This window comes from Falco peregrinus, chromosome 9 (assembly GCF_023634155.1).
Source record: "Falco peregrinus isolate bFalPer1 chromosome 9, bFalPer1.pri, whole genome shotgun sequence".
Classification (NCBI taxonomy): domain Eukaryota; kingdom Metazoa; phylum Chordata; class Aves; order Falconiformes; family Falconidae; genus Falco; species Falco peregrinus.
The window spans coordinates 4,971,635-4,993,850 of NC_073729.1; the positions used below are offsets into that span (position 1 = coordinate 4,971,635).

At 48.2% G+C, this 22,216-nt stretch overlaps 1 protein-coding gene and 1 long non-coding RNA gene across 2 annotated transcripts in view; one reads left to right on the forward strand and one right to left on the reverse strand.

The window, feature by feature from the left end:
- Nucleotides 1–983: 983 nt before the first annotated feature.
- LOC114011845 (uncharacterized) lies at nt 984–19,923 on the reverse strand. Its single transcript, XR_008748864.1, has 3 exons — nt 17,741–19,923; nt 11,318–11,428; nt 984–3,083 (listed from the first exon to the last, which is right to left on the reverse strand). It is a non-coding gene; the product is annotated as an uncharacterized LOC114011845 (long non-coding RNA).
- Nucleotides 19,924–20,035: 112 nt separating this feature from the next.
- Nucleotides 20,036–22,216, forward strand: part of HRAS (HRas proto-oncogene, GTPase) — a 43,702-nt gene continuing 41,521 nt past the window's right edge. Inside the window, exon 1 of the mRNA XM_055814740.1 lies at nt 20,036–20,442. The gene's annotated coding sequence lies outside the window, so the exon portion shown is untranslated. The remainder of the gene's footprint in view (nt 20,443–22,216) is intronic.

Consider the following 22,216-nt stretch of genomic DNA (forward strand, 5'->3'; position numbering starts at 1 on the left):
AGTCAATTAACATCAGAGAAAATCACCAGGGGCCTGATTTTCCAAGGTGATGAGTGCACTCATCTCCACCTGGTGTCATTGCAGTCCAGCTGCCCAGCTTCACGGGAAGGAAGGCAATGGGCCTTGACGTGCTCCAGGAAGGTAGCGTGGTTCAGTGAAAACAACACTGAATCAAGCACCTGCCCCTTGAATTTTATTCCCAGCTCTGCCATTTACCTTCCAGGTAACTAGCTGAAGTCACCTTGACTCAGTTTCCCCCACAACTCTCCTTGGAACAACCTTCCCCAAGGTTATCTATGGAATAAGCGCACTGCGTATGCACATACCTGCAGGGTAGTTTACTTCTTTTCCTTCTTTTGCTGGAAATAATCTTGTTACAGCCAGCCCAGCCTGAACTATTTGAAACCAATCAAAGAAGAAATGCATCTTTCCATCATTAACCAAGAGAAAAATCTGGCACAATTTCAGGGTAGATACAGGAGCTTTATGTCTGCCCTATTCAGAGTTACTGTAATTGCGCTGGCACCATTCCCAGAGCTGAGCTGAGGTCAGTGAGAAACCTGTAAAGTAATAACTGTGGAGATGATGTGATCTCTATCCAGGAATCGTGATGTTGTGCATTCATGAAGCTTTGTAGGAGAGAAGAGTTACGTTTTGGTTTTTGCCAAGAAATGTTTAAAATTTTTAAACCTTAATAGTCACAATTACAACACCCTGAACCTGTTTGGAGATGTTGGGCCTGATTCTGATCTCACCATCATAGGAACTCCATGAAACAGGTTAGTCTGGATTAATTGTATTGGTGCTACCCAAATGAACAAGAATCAGGTGAAACTTTCTCTGAAAACCGAGCCTAGACGGACACGCTTCTCCTTCGGGCTCTTACCTTACAGAGATTTGTCTGTCCTCCTGGTTTTCATCCAGTCACAAGCAACATCCAATCATCCCAGTCATTAATTAATATTACTGATTAACAGCTAATTGCTGTTGACACTTTATTCATATTTAATATTAACATTTGCCACAGTATTAACATGTAGGAATTCCATTGCACTGGAACCTAAAACCACAGGGGCTTTCTAGCCAGAGGAACCAGATTTCTGCTATTGCAGGCCACCACACCAGAGTCATTTAGATAACTGTCACCCTCTTCCTCCTCCTCCTGAAAGATCGGACCAAAGCCTCACTCTGAAGATTACAGACCTCCTAATTTATGGGCTAAAATTATTTATTGCCAAGTTATACCTACTTGTTCTTTCGCCAAATTATTTTTCAGCTTAAAATAACACTTCCCCTATGATGTTTGCATTCCTGATGTATTTATAGGGCTCGCTGTCATCTCCTCTTGACATTTATTTTGCTAAGTCATACAAGCCAAGCTCAAAATCTCCTGTCATCAAAGACAGGCTCGCAATTCTTTTTATCATCATGTTTTTTCTTTTCCATTTTTCCTTTCTTGAAGATGGGTGACCAGAACAGTATAATTTACTCCAGATGTGTCGTGCAGTGGAATAAATACTCTCCTTTCTGTACTGTGAATGGCTGGTATATCCTGGAGTCACATTATCAAGGCCATACAAATTGGTCCTCTCTTTCTTTGTCCTCCCTGGTTGGAAAGGCAAGTGGAATGGAAGTCCCCACTGTAGTAAAAGGTTTTGTAACTACGTGGCCCTGCACTCCTGTACCACTACATTTTATTCTATTCCTACCGCCCCACCCCCTTCTTACCATCTTCCTCCGATGATACACCTTAATCATTAGCAAATGTCATCAGCATGCTTCAGGCTTTTCCAAATGGCACTAACAGAAATTAAAATGAGTATTTTCCAGAAAAGCCTTCACTTCAAGCTGTCTTTCAGCCTGGTATTTCCCCTTGCAGCATGATCTCTTGTCCCCATTAGCAGCCCTGTATCACCTCTCTGTTGTGTGAGAATCCCTTTTCCAGCAGAACTATCCATTTCCTTTAGGACACGGTAATGAAGGTTGTCCTAAAGTCCCAAATAGTAGTATTTTTTTCATCTAGATCAGTCCCTCTTACCAGAGGTTGGTATAACCTACCTTTGGTAAGCTCCTGCCGCATTTTCCCATATCTTTAATGATGTTTGTAGTCAAAATTTGTTCTAAAATACTACATACTGTTGGGGGTCAGACTGATGGGTGTGCATTAGCCTACATCTCCCCTCTTTTGCCTCTTGGCTTCTTCAGAACTAGTGTGCAACAGCAGTCATCTATTTCTGTAGCATCATCCCAAATGTGACAATTTTGTTTAAGATGTCCTTTCAGTACAGCAAGGCAGAAATTACTCAGTCCCTGAGTGTATTAAACTCCTGAAATTTTGCGTTCTCCCTGGATAACTTCCATTTCTGTGCAGTTTTCATTAGCCATGCTATCACTACCACAGTGTTATACATCTCTTATCGAAAGCAGAAGAACAGTAATTACTTCAGCTGTGAGTCCACACCTAGATAATCTTCAGGCTTGCCCCATTTGGGTTTGATTTTTAACTGTTATTAATCTTTGCACAGAAAGGTGTCAATACAGCTAACACTACCAAATTAATACCACGCATGGTAAAACATTTGCCTCCAGCAGCTTATTATTCTAAGTAGATAACACAGAGCAAGGATATTCTTCCCCATTTTATACAACAAGACAAAAATCAAAATTCATCTGAGATTCAGTAAGGAATTCATACTATGGTACTGCCACCCCCAAGCAGACTGCTGCTCTGCTGGAAAACTCTCCCATTTTCTTGTATTGCATGATAAGCCTAATGCTACACGACTCTGGTAATTCCTCTGTTGGTGAAGAACTAGCAACTGCCATGGCATTTTCAAAAAAGTCAGCCCAGGTCTGCAGAAAGAGCTTTGGCTGAAGCCTTGACTATGGCATTAACATCATGGTTTCATGGGCTTGAAGTCACTGCATTCAGAAGATGATGTAAGAATAGTTTCGACCACAGCAGATGTTCAGGACTTCATCCTCAGAAGCAATGAATGAGGCTGGGAGGGAGTCAGAACCGATCCACAGATCCGGAGGATGACAGGAGTCTGTGAATTGAGTTTATTTTGCTGTCACTGCACCTGGCATGAAAAGAAAGGGCAATGAGAGGAACCAATTAAAAAAATGTCTTCTCTGACTCATTGAATCCAGGCATTTGTTTTTGCTCCTTTTCACAGGCTTATGTGAATTCATAAACTGCAATATGAAAGGAAAGCTTCATCAGACAACATACGGCATTTGGGACAAAGCTGTATCTTTGCAAGCTGAACTAGACCTAGAAAAACTTCCACTAGATGTTTTTATAGAGTATTTTAACTCACACTGAAAGACGGGTGATCGCGGTTTTTCTTTGTCCTTGCTTCTATGAAAAAATAAACCAAACGACTGATCTCACTGAAGTTGTACAGAAACCTTGCGTGGTGCCTGAAGGTGACCATGCACTCCAGAGGTCCTGAGCTCGGTCCTGAGGGACAGAGCGAGTCCTCTCACTGCTGCATGCCTGCTCAAGGAAAATGAACCCCCTCGTTGGCTTGCTAGAGTTTCAGGGTATGTTTTTGGGGTAATATAAAGCAATAAAACCAGCAAATGGCAATTTCTCACGGTGAAGGGTCTCTTAGAGAAAAGGTAAGCTTAAGGCAGGTTTCAGTTGTGTTGGGATATCTCATTAGCTTAAGGCCTGATTCAGCTCTGGTGGGAGGGGAGAACTCTCGTGGAATCCCATTTGCTTTCAAGCAATTCCCAGTGCAGATGCCACACCAGAGGCCTCTCTCCTTCCTTTGTACCATTGCTTCAGAAAAGCAGGGTTTGGTTCGTGACAAGAGATTCTGCCCAGAGCAGCTGCATTACAGTGCAGTCAAGATGATTGATCAGGATGAAAGACAGGAGGTAGCAAAGGTGAGATGAGGCACTGCGTTAATATTTGAGCTACCGAGCCAGGATTTCCTAATTCCAGAAAGCATTATCTCCTAATTCTGCCTTCATTTTATTGAAGAGTTGTAAATAAATGAATAAACAAACAAATAAATAAACAAATGTAAGTTTTCTCTCCCTTCCCAATTTTATAGGTAAAAGGAAGCAAAAGCTTTCTTATATGGAAAATATTGAGAGCCTGAAGCATGCTTGCACTCGCTTGTTTATATCATTCCTGACTCAAGATGAATCAATGGTAACTTGAGATGACTCTATAAAATAAGAGATTATTGTTTTGTGTCTGTCTCCAATGCCACCTACCTTTCTCAGTTTCTTTTGGGTCAAACTATTTCCTGGGTTTGGAAAGCTCAAGGACACTATCTGCACACATCTGCTCTTCCAGGGTATAGCATCCTGCCCCACTGTACGGGACAAGCCGAAAGCTGCCCTACAGCTGCCAGACGGTCACTTTGGCTAACGAACTGGTAGGAACAAAACCCAATGTTACAACTGTAGTACCATTATAGGGGTTTCATTCAGTTTAGGGGCATCACAGTGCTTGGTGTGGTAGAAACCCGCAGCAAGAGAAGGTCTTGCTGAAAAGGCTTAAAAATGGCAAGCTGAAAAGAAAAATATAAAAGGAATAGCATTGGCTATGGGATGAATGACCCTGGGACACAGAAGGCCTCTTGCTGATGCTATTTGTAATTCACACCTGGTCCACATTGTTGGTGGTCCTTGCATTTCTTCTGGGATGTATTCCATGGTCAGTGATTGAGTTACAACTTTTTTTTCAACATTAAACTAAGAGAAAAATGAATTGATGTTGCAAAGGAGTTAAGGTCAATGACTGTTTCACCATAGTTTTCAGCAACATCACTTGTTCTTTGTAGTGTAAAGAAACTTGTGGCTGCACTGTGCTTTTAGGTCTGTTTTGCCAAGCAGGCATTAGCTGTGAAATTCATCTAGCTGTCTTCAGCAGCTTTGCAATGTGTACTTGCTTTTTATGCCAATGCAAAGCCACCACAAAATGTTACCAAATCAGAAAGGTGTCGATTATACTAATTTCCCATCAGTGTAAGTGACAATATATGGCGTGAAGCAGTGGAGAAACTGGGGCTTTTAGAAAAATTAATCAGGGCAAAGCACCAGTTTGCATGCCCTTACACCGCTAGTTTGCATGCACTTTGCACAGTTCAAAGCTTACTCTGAATGCACCTCATGTACGCCAAGGCTTTCAGCCATCACGGCAACAGCACCACTGCGAGCCACGCTATAGACAACAGCTCTGGCAAAAGTCCTTCACAAGTCCATGTCCTACAGCGGAGGAAATAGGGTGGCTGGGGCACAGTCTGCGGTGGTGGAGTGGTCAGCAGGTAGATGAGGGATCAGGCAGTTCTGCAGGCTGGAACACAAACGCTGCATATACCCTGTGTACCCCCACGCACACCTATGCAATCCTACAGCCAGCATCCATAGCCTAGAAGACACGGCTCTCTGTCCCAACACGCCAAGAGCCAACGTGCTGCTTCTGCCTCAGGTGCCTTGCCCATTGCTGGTACTCCCAGGAGTGTTTCAGCTCCATGGTCTGCTCGGTGATTTACGTGTGCTTCTGGCTCAGCATCAGTGAATGAGCTGTGCAAAGGCGAAAACATTTGTATCTGCTCTGTCAGAGGAGCACTTGACCCTACACATCTGCTTCTGCCACATGCAGCCTGGATTCCAGTCCAGCAAATACCACACAGGAATGAAAAGTGATGCCGCACCCCACCATCCTGCACTGGGATTTCCCCTAGAATTTGAGGGGTCCAGGTTGCCTTTTCCATGGATAGCCTCTTTGGAAAGCCTTGGGACTCATCTGTATTTGTCATGTGTAACTTCCTGTAGACTACTAGAAGGAATCCTGTCCTTGTAGAGAGGGAAGGATGTTTCCCTGCTCTCAAAATGACTGGAGAGACCCAATTTCCAATAGTCTCCTTATAGCCCTGGCTCTGATTTTGCATAATGCATGCTTAGAAAAAAGGACTATATACTTTGTTGTTCCAGCAGCTGAGTTAGACTGGTGATGACAGAAGATGGATTATTGGTATGCTTTTGTACTTTTTATGCACTGTCTAGAAGTTTCAGTAAAATTCAGCTCTGTTACCTAACTTAGCATGCTGAGTGAGACCAAGACAGATGCTCAGGTAGTGTTTCAGAGTATTAAAGACCATAAAGCACATCCCAGTCCGCACAAATCTCACACCTACGACAAATGCTTTGCTTGACAGTTTGTTTTCAAGGCTGGATCTGTCAGCAGCCCCACTGGATGGTGACAGCACAGGGTAGTGAACATGGCATGTTGGCTGCTACAAGGGACTCCAGCCGTGCTTGTAGGCCAGCAATCTGGCCACGAAATCCTGCATTTTATCACTGCATGCTTGCACTTCTGGCTAAGCACTCCATCCCAGTATCCTCTATTCTTGGACACCTTAGAAGGCACCCTGGGGTAAACCCTTGTTGTGGTTTAATAGAAACTCCTAGTGCCTGAGCTGAGTGGTGTGTGTTTGGCTGAGCAAATCCCTTTAGCAGACGGCAGAAATACAGAATGTGAATCCTCTCGTGACCACAAACTACTTTTATCTGTAGGAGTCATGATGCTCCTGAAGTACTGACTCATTTCCATTCATTTCCTTCAGTCTGAGCAAAGACCTTGCATTTAGAGACTTGCCCACCATTGTTAGCAAAGGAGACGGACCTTTGACAAGCTCTGTTTCAGTTTGGATCTGAACTACTGGAAAACACAAAGCGGGGAAAAAACAGTGCTGGATTTGCACCTGGTCTTTTCTATTATGATGGGATGCAGAGACTTGATTCTTTCGGAAGTATTGTCATAATGAGATGAGCAGAAGTTCATGCATTGCGTTAGCATTACACTAACATGACTCTGTGCAGGGCTTGGCTCTTGCTATTTTCTAGTGGAGGCCGATGTAGAAAGAGATGTCTAAAGTACTACCCAGCAGTGTGGTGAAATGCATGTCCCCCCCGTAACTCCCCACACATCACCACTGCCAGAACCTGTCTTCCTTGGAGCCCACACAAGCCTCCTCCCCTGTCCTGCCCTACGTGGGTCACTCCCCACACCATGCTGTGGACCTGCTCACACAGGGACATTCATTAACAGCCCGTTCACAGCAATCTTGTGCAGCAAACACTGGCAGCTGGCTAATTTCTAAGTTATCAGTCAATTACTCCCTGCAGTGGCAGATCAGGGTACAAGTTAAACTAGTGCAAAAAATACATTTCCTTCTCATTCTGCTTAGAAGTCAGTAGAAACACAAGTGTCCAGTGCTCAGCTATGCATTCAGTGTTTACTGGCTAGCTCCTGGTTTGTGGAAGACAGATTTTCCAGGTGCAGTCCACAAATTCCTTTCCTAGAGAACCAAGCCGCTGGATGTGTGCCTACAGCTGGTGGCACCAGACACTTCTTTCTCCTTTGAGATACTTGCCTTACATGTCCAGCCCTTGGCAACCCAGAGAGTGACATATAAAGACTGGGAGGGGAATAAATAAATAAATAACCAAACCGTGGATGTGATCCCAAACTTGTTGGAGTTAAAGGAAGTGATTTCAGATCACACCCACCACCTATCCTACAAAGAGGTGCCAAACTAACTTTAAGCTATTGGGATTTCCAAAACTACTACCTCCACAAAGACTGTATTTATAAAATGTTGTTGTGTTGACTGATAACCGTTGTGATAACTCCTGGTCAGTTATCATTAAAATAAAATCCTTGTTCCAGCAGCATGCTGGGCTGCAGGAAGAGATCCGTCAAACTGTTACCTGCTGCATGCAATGAGTGCAGGATCTTACCACAGAGTGAAAAAGCCTGTTTGTCACAGAGCGAACACCCCAGCAAGGGCAGGTCCTGTACCAAACCGCACACCTTCTTGTTTGTGATCACACGCTTGGATTGCTTCCTCATCATTTATACAGCAGCTATCTAGGAAATATGTTCAGGGAGGATCTGGTACTTGCAAGCACAACTTTCTGGTATGCCTGTTCTTTAACCAACATGTTAGGCAAACACCTTAGCTGTTGAGAAACAGAGGTCCCTGGGACCACCCTACCCTGCTGATAAGTCTGGAAGCCTTCCTGCTGTGTGGCACAGTGTGTGGCCAAGTCCCAGATCCATGGGAGCCAGAGCTGCTTGTTCTGGAAGCGCATTCCCCATCAATGACATGGGCAGGACCAGAGAGGAGAAGGGATTTGGATTCGGCACTTGGGGACTCGCACAGCTGGCCAAGATAGCCAGTGACTAGGGCTAACGACAAAGCTGTGTCTGGATGGAGAGCTAGAAGAAAAGAAAATAAATAAAAAGGAGGAATTAATCTGAGGAATATTTTATGGTCCCTGAAATGGTAAGGATAGATCTTAGAGCAGGAAATGTCTTCAGCTTGGACATAGCAACAGCTGAGTACCTTTCATCCAGCAAATTCATAACACTGTTTATACAGGAACTTTATATCATCTTCCCTGCTGCAGCATAATATCTGCTTAAGCCTGACATTTTAAAATACCTCTGCCACATGGAGTTGGGCAGGTGACTCAGTACAAACATGCAGACCTCAGCTTGGCCCTTTGATAGATGCCATCATATTGCAGTACAGCTTGTGAAATCAACAGCTATGATACACTTCTGGAAAAAAGCATGCCAGCCAGAGGGTAGATCTGCTTGCATAGTCACTGCACCTGGCATTCCATCTCATATTACCACCTAGACTATCTACACGTATCAACCATCTACGGATGGAACTACCCAAGGGTCCGGAACAGCCCTGAGGAACCGTGGGCTTGGGATGGGGCATGCCACTTGCTGCTGTACCGAAGCCAGCTTGAATGACATCTCAGAAAAACGTGCGATTTTTGTGTCAACAACGGGATCGTTAATATGAGCATCAGCAGGCTTCAGATCAAATCCCTCTTTTGGAGCAACGCAAAGGGAGTAAGGAAGTATTTTTTGTTGAGCCTAAAGCTCAGCTCCCCTGCTCTGGGCTGCAGCATACAGATGGTGGGAAGTGCATGCAGACAGAAAGGCCTCTGCTCTCTGAGCCTGCCTGGCTCCTTGCCTGAGTTTCAAATTCAGCCTGCGAGGGTTTGACTCAAGACAATTTGATGGATACTGTGTACATGCTGCAGGCAAAAGTAGCCAAGATCTGTCAATTGATCTATTTCCTCAGATATTTAATGCAAACCCTTCATTTCTGTAAATATACTCTGCCTGCTGCTATAGATAGGGTATGGTTGGAAGTGTGATACTGTGAGAAAAGGGTGCAATACATGAACCAAAACTAAGGAGTTTTTAATCTATGGACCACTCTCCTTATACGTGGTAACAACATCCATGTGATAAATTCATTTATTTCTGCAAACAGGTCATAAATTACACATCAGGATAGCAATCCCCATTTATCCCATTCTTTGATGTCCTCTGCAATATGCCTATTGAGTCTGCTCTACCTGCACTGCTTTTAACTCTACCCAGTGCCTTAAGCCCTCTGAATTTTGATCATCGATTACCAACAACTGCAGTGATTAAACTGAAGCCTGACCCATCCCCATTACCAAAAACTCACCACTTGCCTTTTCTGCAAATCAGATTTCAACAGCGCTCCCCTCCTCTTCCCCCTTGTCTGGCTCTGACTGAAAAAAATATGCAGGACCATTTGCCAGGGTTAATTTTTAATAGTGTCCTCAGTGCCGCAGCGAATGAAGTCATTTATTATCCAGCAGGCAGCATGCTAACGTGCTAGGCAATAACAAATGCTAAAGGAGGTGACTCAGGCATAAGCAATCAGGCGAGTTTTACATTCCCACCTGATGGATGGCTCAGCACAAAGGGCCAGGCATGGCATTTTGGTTCACGCTACGCTTGCGTCTGCATCTAGGGGACACCTGGATTCAAGCCATGCAGTCAGTGAGGTTTATTTGCTTTGTAGTCATGTGCAAAGCATGTATCTAAAGAGAGCCTGTGTGGCCAGCCCTCCCCTCTGCCTGGGCACTCTTTTCCTCTAACGAAGGAGGTTAATATTCCTCCTAGGCAGTCATCCCTGCTACAGGAACGTGTCAGCCCAGGCAGTTTGGCCCTAAATAACACTTTGTGATCTCAGGCAGACTGGAGCTCAGCCTACCCACCTGTAAAACAGGTTTAATAGTAGCTGGCTTTTTTCTAGAAAAGCTAGGAGGATTACTTCATGTCTGAGATCTCTGGATGAGAACTGCTCAGTGGCAGAGAGCATTTTAAAAGAGCAGCTGGCAATTAGGGCCAGAGCAGGCTGGCAGCCCCATAAGCTGGTAGAGATGACCACAGAAGCTGCACTATTCATGTCTCATTGCCCAAGATCCTCAGAAAGGCTGGGATGCAGATGATTCACAAACCAGAAAGTGCTTTTGAATCACTTATTAAGGAGGGTTCATGTTGATTTTACTGCTCTGGGATGCACAGGGTTGGGCTACACAATCTCTTTTACCACCTCTTTAGAGCGAAATGTGGTGGTAAGGTAAAGTCCTCTCCCCACGTGTCCATCACTGTTGTATTTTTGCCTCCATGGAATAGTCCAAAGACCACTGAAGAAGTCTATGAATCTTCGCCATATCTACAGTACGCTTTGGATCAGACCTCAGTAAACCAGTGAGAATGTGCTGCTGAACGTGCTGTAACAAGTCCACTGGCATGTGCTGATGGCTGCAGGGGAGCTGGCATAAGCGTGCTCCCGAAAACGAGGGATACCTTCGACTAAGGAGGCAGCAGTCTCCTGCTTACTCCTCACGAGAGCACACCAGCGCTGCTTGAACGGGGGACTGGAGCAGATCTGAACCCATTCCCCTCCCTGTGTGCTATCCCAGGGAAGACAGAGGGATGGTATTGTATTATATTACTCTTAATTCACTTTGTGATCGTGTAAGTCTCCCAAATCCCACTGCCAGTAAGCTCTGATGATTAAACAGCTTACTGAAGGGAAACTATAGCTAGCACTTCTACCCTTATCAAAGCGTATTGCTAATGAGGACTGGGAAATCACTCAGTGTTAATACAACATCTGTAGATTAACATCAGCTTACTCATGTTTTCATAGTCAATGGCTGAAATTCTATCAATCACTTGGATTCACATAACATTTCTGATAGGTGTTTCAGTACGTTAGCCTCAGTATTTCCCCAACTGAAGTCTGCTGACTGGAAGTGGAAAAGGAAAAGTCACGAGTTTGAGGCCAGACAAAAAAATTGCAACATATTGATATGGATATCTCATCTCAGGAATCTTGCAGGAGGTCTGACCTCAGAAATGTTTGGCATTGGCCCCCTGTAAGCCACCAGACAGTATCTGACTGATCTGCATGCGCGCACACACACACACACTTACCTCGCCGCTGAACTCGTGAACACCTGCCTGAAAAGTTACCTGGAAGCATGCAATGGCCCTGCACTGGTCCTCCATGATGCAAGTGGCTGCAGGTCCTCTTCTGTTTGTCACCTTCCCAGACAGAGAAGCAGAAGAAGAAAGGGGATGAATCAACTGCCAACCAAAATTGACGCTGGTGGTCCACTTTACGGCTTTAGTGTGGGAAAGATCTTTAATAAGGAAGGGTAGAACTGCCAGCAAGAAGAGAATCTGCATGAAGCAGGTGTAGAAGTAACCTGGAGAGATCAGCTATGCCAACTCTCTGATTGAAGGCATGATTTCTAGCCCTGTGCTGCTCTTGAAAGCGTTTGCATGGGAGAACCTCACCATTACTAGGGGTCTCTCAGGACAGCCTAGGTGGGATACTGACAGAAGAGCATAGCCTAACCGTTAAGGAGATCTCCCAATATCCCGCCTGAATCTCATCTGATGTGGGAATACTGGTACCCCTGTTAGCTCACAGGGAGCTCTATAACTCAGGATCTCTAGCTCTGCTGGCAAGCAGCTGCCCCATGGGAACGCCTGCCTTTGCTATAAAGAACATGAGAGCCAAGATCACCAGAGGACTTTGTCACCACAGCAGTGCAGGTTTTAGGTAATCACTGAAAGGGATGGAGGAGGAAATTCTGCACAAGAGCATCAGGAGTAGGCTGCTGCAGAGGAAAGCAGCTGTCCATAATGGAAAGGGATGGGAAAAGCAAGCTTTACTAAGTTTGGATACAGGAGCAGAGCATACACTGGAGACTCAAGAGGACCAAGAAGCAGAGAGATGGTGGGAAGTCTGGATTCCATCCTCCTGCCTAGTCTACAGGGTAGCTACATTTTCTGTGAGTAACGCTTTGCATCAGCTTTGCTTGTTCTCAGAGGTGGGAACCAAGGTTCAGGGCAGCTCCTTACAGAGGAAGAAAAACCAGAATTTAGTGAAGGACTTGACAGAAGAGAAGAAAAGGCTCAGCAGATTGAGTGTGATGATAAGGAGGGTTGCATGGCAGGGAAAGAGACAATGCGCAGCCAGTACATTAAAAAGCAATCAAAGGAAAAGAAACCAGTAGTTTAAGTGGATAAACACAAATGTATTTAATTCTATCTAGTTGTACCATGTGTGTGTGGCTGAATCATGCTGTGCAACACTGCTTTGAAATTTCTGCGAGAAACAGATGTAGTTACCAATTGTTCCTTGATGCTGAGGGGAGGAAAGTCAGCATTAGCTGATGAAGAAGTAAGAAGTTTCTTTTAGAAAGAATAAGAATAATCTTAAGTGTCTCCTCCAGGAGAATATGTGGGATAGTCTGAGATTTCAGTACAAACTCATCTGGTACAGAGACGCCTTGAACCACACAGATAAATCTGTTGCACATCAGTGAATGCAGAAATGACATGGAGCGCAAGACATCCCTTAGCAACTCATCCGGTTTCCACTCCTGGAAATCTGCCTCCTGCCAGCAGAAGTGATAGATGACCCAGAGCACGGTAAGTGATCCAAACTGGCCCATAAAGGAACTAGTAGCATGCAAGCTGCAAAGTGTTCAAACTTTTCCATAGAGTTTGAAAATGAAAATCACATGGGGCCTAACTATCGCGAGGGCTTGTTAACAAAAAATAAGGCTTTCAGCTGTATGAAGACAAAGGCAAAAACCTCTCTAAGAATGCAGTGACCTGAGGATCAGGCTCCAAGGGAATGATTGACGGTCAATTCAAGCTGACAGCTAACAAAAGTTCCTGTATGTGTGGCATCAAACCACTGCCAGGAAAATCAGTGTGGCTCCCAACTTGCAGATTTCTGCATCACCAGACCTCCTACCCTATGTGACCCTCCCTGATCTATGCTGGCAGGCTCAGCAGAGTGGAAGGAGACATGGGACCTTACCAGCCCTGGTCACTCCTAGTCAGGTGGGGGCATCAGGAAGGAATCAGTGTCATTTCTAAGTAGCTCAGGCTCTAGACGCACCACACATTCAGCTATAACTCCGGAAAAAAGCAGGAAAAGTCAAAAAGAACGTTTGTTGGGGACTTAAGGAATACCCACAGGAACAAACGGGACACTTTCCGTAGAGGGCAGTGTTCAGACCAGACTGAAACTAGCAAGCAGTTGTAGAAAGTGACATTAAATACAGCCTCAGAAATCTAACCTGTATCTCCTCTCTCGCCCCACCATCAGCAAAATTGAAGTCCAAACATCCCACCGTTCATTCAGGTGAGGCCTTCACTGCTTCAGATCAGGTATGGGGAGATATGATTGTTGGTCATCCCTACGGTGTCCGTGGAAATGACCGGTCCTTGAATCATGTATTTTGTGTGTGTGTGTGTGTTTTTGTTGGTGGGGGATTAATGGAAAAAAGGAATCAGCAGTTGTTTGTATTATTAAGCTGTGGAACATAGACCTCCTTCCACTTTCAAGATCTGATTACAAAGCCTTTCCCTTCTGCAATTCCAGAGCATCTCGTCTCTGCCAGTTTCTATTTTCAGTTCATAATTGATTAAATTCAACTGGTAGCAGAATTAATTGCAGTCAACAGGAATCTTTACCCTCTCTAGCTTTGGTGGAGCTTGGGCCAGGCACCTGGCAAGGCACTGCCTGGTTTCCTTGCTTATTCCAGAAAAGGAAACCCATGATGAGAAAGATCCTGTCCTGGATCAGATAACCCTCCAGGACTGATGATTTTGCTCTGCCCTCCCAGAATCTTCTGCAATGTTTCAAATGTTTTTGTTGAAAGAGGCCTGAGCACTCTACTTAGTAGAATTAATCCAATCTTAATGCCATTTTTTTGGGAATTCAGAACAAAGTGGTCCCACTCACTGGTTGGGTCCACTCACTGGCTGGGTCATCTGAAGCAGCCTGATGGTTTTGGAGATGGTATAGAGGAAGATTTTGTTGATTGACTGATGTTTGATTGATTAGTTCATGCTTTTTTTTTTTTTGTTAATTGATTACTTTGGTAAATCTCTCCAGTTCAGTGTCCTTAAAAAAGTGTCCTTAAGTGTCATCTTAAAAAACCCTTTGAAACCAGGACTGACCAGCCTTCTTTTTTTCCTCTGTGTGACCATTCAGCTGGACTTCAGCTTCCAAGTCTTAGGTATCGCCGAGAGTCCCAGGCCCTTGGGATGATGGTACCTGCTTGCAGAATTTCACAGCTGTGATGTCTCTTGTGGCTATGTCTGTCTTGATGCAATCTGCAGTAAGGATTAACCCAGACTTTTCTGAGTCTCTAGGAGACTGTTGAATCATAGGGCTGAAGGGTTTTAGCATGGTTTCTTTGACATTACTTTCATTTATCTCATGGTTTCCTTTGTGCTGCAGAAGAAGTCAGATTTTCCCCATAGTCTTTTTATAGTCAGTCACTCACAGAATAACAATTCATTGTTGGGAGTAAACTCCAGCCTTGTATCTCCACATAGATTTATCTGATAACACATTAAGAGCTTCTCTCAAAGGCTGCTTTCCAAGTTGTGCTATTGTTTGGGCTGGTGATCCAGCAGTATTTTCTCTGCAGCCTCACCAGGAAGCTAGAAGAGGATTGTCCATGAGTCACAGTAATTTTACCTGTAAATTCAGCCAAACCCCCAGGCAGCGCAGAAGGTTGGCCAGTTTCTCAAGCCTGATACGACTATACCAACAGCTTAAACTTCAACTGGGAGAGAGTGTTTCTGAAATAGAAAGAGGGAGCATACACTTCACTCCATCACACAGTTGGAGCTGTGTTACTTGTAGCTCATATCGATAGTCTAGGGATTAAAAAACTTTCAGTTTTTCTTTCACTTTTCAAGACTATCCCACAGAAGGCGACCTTTCCAGCTCAGGAGTAAAACAAACTTTTGTGTATACCCTAGACCCACTCCAGATTTACAAATGAGCCTATCTTAAGCACAGGGCAGTTCCGCTGGCTTCTGTGACCACTTGCACATATAAGAGTTTTCAGAATTATCCTCCCCTGAGCTAACAAAGCTCAGTTTTGATTGCCTCCCACAGCAATAATGATGAGGGTTTCCCTTTGCCATTTCTAAGTTCTCTCATTAACACAGGTAAGCTGTGTAGCAATGTCTGCCCTTCCCAGAAGCATCCCTGTGAAGAGAATGGGCTCGAAGACAGACTCTGTGAGCCTATTCCACCCTCTCTTTCAGTTAACTTCAGAATACTTCCCAATCTGCAGAGATTTATTCCACTTTGAAAAAAAAAAAAAAAGAATCAAAGAAAGAAATGAGCGGGGTGTGTGTGTGTGTGAAGAATGGAGACTGTCAGAGAATGGAAGCCAAATTAATTTCAGAAGAAATTGGTTCATCCCTTACTGGCATCTATGGAGTTGCGTCAGCTTGCTGTGGAAATGGATTTGGCCTTGTATTTCTGAGAATTCAGCCTCGTTTCAATTCTTCTGACTTCCTTCTTTCCTTCTGACTGCACTTCAGTTTTGATCTAAGTATCAGGTAGGCCCATGAAGCAGCTGACTTGCACCAAATCTCACATAAACTTCTACTGACAGGTTCTGCTACCTAGATGATGCATGGCCCAGCAGTGAACAAAAAGGACAAGGTCTCAGCTTCTTTTCTTGCTATAGCAACAAAGCACCTTGTGATGATAATTTTTTTCCCTGTTTCATAAGCTGGTTGCCATGGCAAGTTACTTGTGTTACATTGTCAGATACTAAAAGGAAACAATCTGTGTTCTCCAGAAAACTCAAAATTATAAAAGTTGATGGCGTATCGGTTTGCTTTCTGCCGTGACACTACTCATCCTCTAAGCTCAGGGAGAGATAAGCAAGAAAAACATCCCAGTATGGGAAAAATACTTGCAGGTTTCTTGAGTCTGGTGAATCTGCACGAGGAAAAATCACGAATAATATGGTGCTGTAAGGAAGAAAATCTCACGGGGATCTCTGCTTTTCTTAGTATGCTCTCAGAGTCAATGCTATGGAGAGCACAGTGATACAGTCCTCCTTCCAAACACTTCAAGAAAGTTTTGGTTACACAGAAGAAGTATGCATCCAGGAAAATGGACTAGCTGAGTGCAGGGAGAACTCAAAAGACGTGGAAAGAACCAGGAAGCTATCTGCATAATTACAAGTCAGGTGAACTTGTAGATTTGGCGAAGCAACAGGAGTCTCAGAACGACAAAAGCAGCTGACATTGCTAATCTACCCTCTGAGCCTGCTGAGAATTGATATAACCTTCAGAATATCAAAAATATCCAGATGTATTCAAGTACTATCCTTGTGAAGATAAGAAATTGCTGTTACTTACTTTGCTGATGATTTTGATGATCACAAGAACTTTTCATGTTCTTTTGATGTTTTTTTTAGGGGGAAAGAAAGAATAGTTTAACTTGGCTGTTGCCTGGGTGTTTCTACTAGAAATAACTCTAAAAAAAGATTAACGCTTCAAAAATGTCAGGGATAGCCTTGATCTATAGCTAACGAGCAGTTCAGTTGCTAACTAAGCTCTTGGCATAAGTTTGTATGTCACACAGTGGAGAGCTAAGTTCATGCCTTGCCTATGACTCCCCTCTTGCAGAGGTTAAAGTGGGAATGACAATATCAAGGAGTTATTTTTTGGGTCACAGCACCTACAAAACCCAGTGACGTACCTTCCCAGACTACATTTAGAGTGCTTTTACAAAAACTCACGACAGGATAAGCACGTCCATCAGTTATGGCCTCCCACCTGCAAGCTACATATAGTTTGGTGAAGACGATCAGGAAAAACTGAAGGCATGAGAATGATGGAAGAGTTTTCCACCTCACTGCTGATTTTGTTTTGGCAGTATTACTGTGGCAGTAAGGATCTTCTGAGATTCTCCCCACTCCCATATTATTGCTCTGCGTGCCAGCGGGCCCGGTATTTGACTTGCCTTCCTCTGCTGTCAAGCAAGGATTGCAATAGTCAGTAGCACGAGGAAGCTGTGCATTTCTCTTTGCCTGCCTTCAAGTGCGGTAGAGCATGGAACCTGCACTGGTGCCCGGCAGGCAGCGGGAGGAGTCTGCGGCCAGGCCAGCTGGAGACACCATGGGATGAGTTAGCAGAGTAGTTAGTTACCTAGTAGGCTGAACTACCTTCTGGCAGTGGCATTTGCAGTACTGTTGCAGCGGCACTGCATGTCCCTTGTTTAAAAAAGAGGGTTCTGTCTTCCAGAGCTCTAGGCAGGCCAGACATTTTTCTAGAATTAAATTCAAGCTTAGAGAAAGGAAGGAAGAATCTGTCCAGGAAGAGCAACTTTTTACAAACAGAATGGGCTATAACCTCAGCAAGTGTAAATCTGCCCAGCTTTGCCAAAAGCAGTGGGGCTACACTGCTTTGCAACAGCTGAGGCTCTTGCCCCAGTATTTTTAAGCTGTATCACTCTCTGTGTCCTCGCAAGTTTGTGTCATCACCCCTGTGTGATTGTGTGGTTATGACTCACCAATAGGTGATTACGCCTCTGTCTTCCAGCAGTCTGCAAACAGCAAGTAGTCCTCAGGTATCTTATATCCTGATGTGATCTGGCACTGAAGAATGAGCAAGAAAGAGGCAGTTTCAGTCCCATCTTCTGGTGTTTCTTGCTTCTTGCAGGTCACAGAGAAGCCCAAGAAGCATGAAGCCGAGGTACACCCATAGCTGTGTCTATCTATTACACTGCCTGTTTGGTTCTTGCTCCTTGGCACATTCTTCTGGGCTACCTAGTACTGAAAAACATGAGCCCACTCTCAGGGTGCTTAAAAAACCCGAGATTTCTGCATGCTCCAGTACCCTGCCTGCTCGCCAGGAACGGCTAAAACAAGACGAGACAGGTAGTGCGGAGAGGCGGTGCGCCGTGTGTACGTGTGTCTGCCTGTGAAACCCATCGCCTTTTTGCATGCTGCTGACCCTGCTGTCGGCTTGGTCAGGAGAGATGCTGTGTTTCTGCGAGCTGTGGTCATTGCTGCTGTCGAGAACTGAGAGGTCATTCAGAATCGGGAGGGCTTGTTAGAAACCAGCAAAGAGTTCCAAGGTAGGTTAAAGCTTCAGCCTTTCTGTTTGGACCTGCCTGTCTGCGAACTGGCTTTTAGAAAGTGTTCTGGCAGGTTTGTTTGTGCTGGTGCAACACGTCTATGAGACCTGAAAAAACCTGCACAACTCTCTCAATGGGTATCCTTAAGAACTCGCTTAATCTACTCTTGCTACAAGCTCTGCAGGGCATGAGCTTTCTTTTTATTATGTGTCAAGCGTAGTATCTAGAACAATGGTTTCTAGATCCATTTTCAGATTACTAGATGCTTTTCTAATGGAAACAACAAATCGTGGCAGTGTGCTTGAGAGTCTATTAGAGTGAACAGTGCTTTCCCAGTACCAGGAATGCATGCTTGTATTTAGCGTTGTATTCTGCACCACAGCAGGATCGCTTCTGCATGCTCCTGGGTAACAAGGTGACTACGCAATCCACTATTCACTTCCCAAAGTAACAGGGGAACCACAGTGCATAATGGTAGAAAATGTCTGGTAACACAGGCGTACTGTGGCAGGATGGGAAGCGCTGTGTTGGCAGACCCGAATTCACGGAATGAAGCTGGAGTCCATCAAGGTTTACTAGTTCCAATTTAGTGGTGCTCCTTGTGGGACCCACATAGGATCAGACAGAACCTCCTGCCACGCTCATACCTTTGCCTGTAATCAGATCAATTCTGTTCACACATGGTGTGTGTCTCCGCTGCAAAGCCCAGCTGGACACCGGTTGTCTGACGTGGAGCCAGTCCAGGTGTTGCGCCTTCTCTGGCCCAAATCCCTCCTGAATAATCTGGAGCCATCTATTTTTCTAGGCATTTCCAGGGCCCAGACAGAAGCGCCCTGCCAGCTGGCTCCAGCCCATGGGTGCCAGCCAGGACCGTGACTGGTGATGGGTGATGGTCAGGCACCGTGACTGGTGATGGGTGACAGCCAGGCACCGTGACTAGTGACGGGTGACAGCCAGGCACCGTGATGGGTAACGGCCAGGCACTGGGACCGGTGACGAGGGCTGCGCTCCGGTGGCCGGGGGTCTTCCTGCCCGGAGCGCGGCGGCTGCCGGGCCTCGGTGGGGAGCCGGGAAAGGCGGCTCGGCCCGGGTCAGCCCCCAGCCGGCCCCGCAGGGCCAGGGCTCTCCCGCCGCGCCCCCCGTAGGGCCGTGCCCCTGCGACGGCAGCAGCTACCCGGGCGAGCGGCGGTTCGCAGGCCCGGGCCCAAGCGGGGGCCTGAGGCGAACCCCCAGCTCCGCCCCCCGCGCCGGCCCGCAGCCCACCGGGCAGGGCCGGGCGGCTGCGCTGCCCCCGCGGGCCCGCAGCCCGGCAGCCGCGGGGAAGGGCGGGCCGAGGGCAGCGGGCGGGCGGCGGCCGGTGCTTGCAGCGAGGCGGCCGCCAGGCCTTGCCCCCAGCCGCGGCGCGGGCAGCCCCTCAGGCGGGGCGGGCAGCGGAGGCGCGGCCCCGCGCAGGGACGGCGGGATCGGCGCGGCCCCCGGGGAAGGGGCGCGGCGGCGGCGGGGCGGGGGGTCACACGGCGGGGCTCGGCCGCCCGCCGCCTCCCTCCTCCCTCGCGGCCGCCCGCCGTCGCCTCAGGGACCGCCCCGCGGCCAGGCCGCGGTCGAGGCGGGTGGTGACGTTTGATTGACAGCCGCGGCGGCCCACCCGGAGGGCGGTAGCGGTGGGGGCCGCCTATCAGGGGCGGCGGGCGGCCGTTGCGCGGCGGGTGGGCGGGGCCTGGGCGTGTGCGGCGGCCGCCGGCGGGGCGCGCTCCCGCTCCGCGCCGCTCCCCCCGCACGCACATTGTCCGGGCGGCGGCGGCGCAGCGCCCCGGTGCCCGGTGCCAATGCGGGGCGGGCGCGGCACGCCGGGGGCGCCTCCACCACCGCGGTGGAAACTTCACCTCGCCGCCGGGCCCACGCGCGGCTGAAGCGAAGCCCCCGGCGGGGCCGGGCCGGGTGGGGAGGAGCGGAGCGGCGGGGCGGGTTCGCCCGCCTGGGGGGCGCCTCGTCTTGTTTGATTTTCGTCTGTTGGAAGAAAAAAAAACCCAAACAAACACCCACACCCCTCCTCCAATAATATTATTATCCTGCTTTAAACTTACTCCCTTCTCCAGGACGCGCATCCCGCCTTGGCGGGGTGGACGAGCCGGTGAGTGACCGCCGGGGCCGGGGGGTGGGAGGCGCCGGGGGGGCGGCAGGACCCGCCGGTTTTGCGGCGATGGGCCGCCACCTGTTAGAGGGGCGGCAGCTCCCCCCCCCCCCCTCGGGAAGTTTGTGGCCCCGCCGTGCCCCGGGGAGGGGGGGGCGGGGGGACGGAGGGGCCCCCCGGCGGGGGGGGGGTTGGGGGCGGCGGCCCGGCCCCGCTGCCTGGGCGCTGCCTGCCGACCCCAGCCCGGGCTGGCCGCCGGGGGGGGGGGCGGGGGCCGCCCAGCCGCAGCTGCTGCACCCCCTTGCCTCCATCCCCTGCCCTCCGCCCGCACCCCCTTTGCATCCTCCCCTTCTCCACCACCTTACACCCCCTTTATTCCCCCCTTGCTCTCCCGTTCACCCCACATCCCCCTCCAGCCCCCTTTCCCCCTTGCCCTCCCATTCCCCCCGCATTCCCTCCCATTCCCCCCGCATTCCCTCCCATTCCCCCCGCATTCCCCCCCCCCCAGCCCCCTTCCCCCCCCATTCCCCCCCACATCCCCAAACTGCAGCCCTCTCCCTTCTCTTCCTCGCACCCCCAGTTTGCAGCACCTTGCACCCGCCCTCCCTCATCCCCTGGCATCCCCACGCTGCCCCCGTGATGCTCTGGGGGGGAACACCGGACCCTCACCCTTGGCCAAAGCAGGTGCCTGCCATGCTCTGGCCGCCCACCCGCCGTGGGTGCAGCACCCAGGGAGAGCCCGGCCCACGGGCCTGCAGGTGGTGGGGGCGCAGGTACGTCGCAGCGGGGTCCCCCCTGTCCCTGCGTGTGTGTGGCTCTGCGGAGCTGGCGGCACCTCCCTTCCTCCCAAGGCCGCGGGGCTCTGCGGTGTGCGGAGGCTGCTCGCACCCTGCCCACCGTGCCGGGGTGTCGCGGGGACCCCTTGGCCCCAGTGGCAGCAGGCGCCCTTGGGTGGCTCGCTCAGCCCGCCTGGGGGTCCCGCCTGGGGATGCCTTTCAGTCGCCTCGAGGAGCAGAGCGTGCCTGGAGACAAAAGAGCAGATGAGAAATTGGGAGAGGACTGGCAAACTGTGGAGCGGCTGGAGAAATGCTTAGAACAGCTGGAAGCAGGAGGATGGTGCAGCCAGGAATGGCCTGACCCACCTCAAGCCATGACCCAAGTCAAGCCATTGACTTTTTCAATGACCTAAGTCAAGGCTCTTTATAGCCCGCGCCCTGCACAGTTGCTCCTGGGTAGGTCTCTGAGGTGCAGAAGGGGTCCCCGCTCCTGGGGAGGCTTTGTCGCGGCGTACCCCGCTCTGGTTGGCGTGGGTTGGGGCAGGACCTGGGATTGAATGGAGCAAAGCACGTGAGGCTTTGTGCGGGCTCAGCTGAAGAGTTGCTGGAGGTTGTTGCCAGGTGGATGCTGGTGAATGTTGGGTTCTCCTGGTCGGAATTGCTCATGTGTTTATCGTTGCAGAGCTCCAGAGTATTTTGATTTTGCAGCTGGTGATTTGTGTGATTTCCCCACCCCCAAGTGTTTGTAATACAGCTGTGACTTTGAATCCATGTGTCCCGTCCCCCCCCCCGTGTGTCTGGTCCTCTCCTCCTCATCAAACATTTTCCCTGTGTGATTAATAACGTGCCAACTGCTTCATTTCAGCACCGGGGAGGCCGATGCTGATGGATTTCCCTGTTTGCTCTCCTTGGTGGGTCTGCAGGCTGATGGGTGTTATCGCTGCAGAAAAGTCTGCTTTGGGGTTGGAGCTGTCAACATATCTTTATTTATTTTTTTT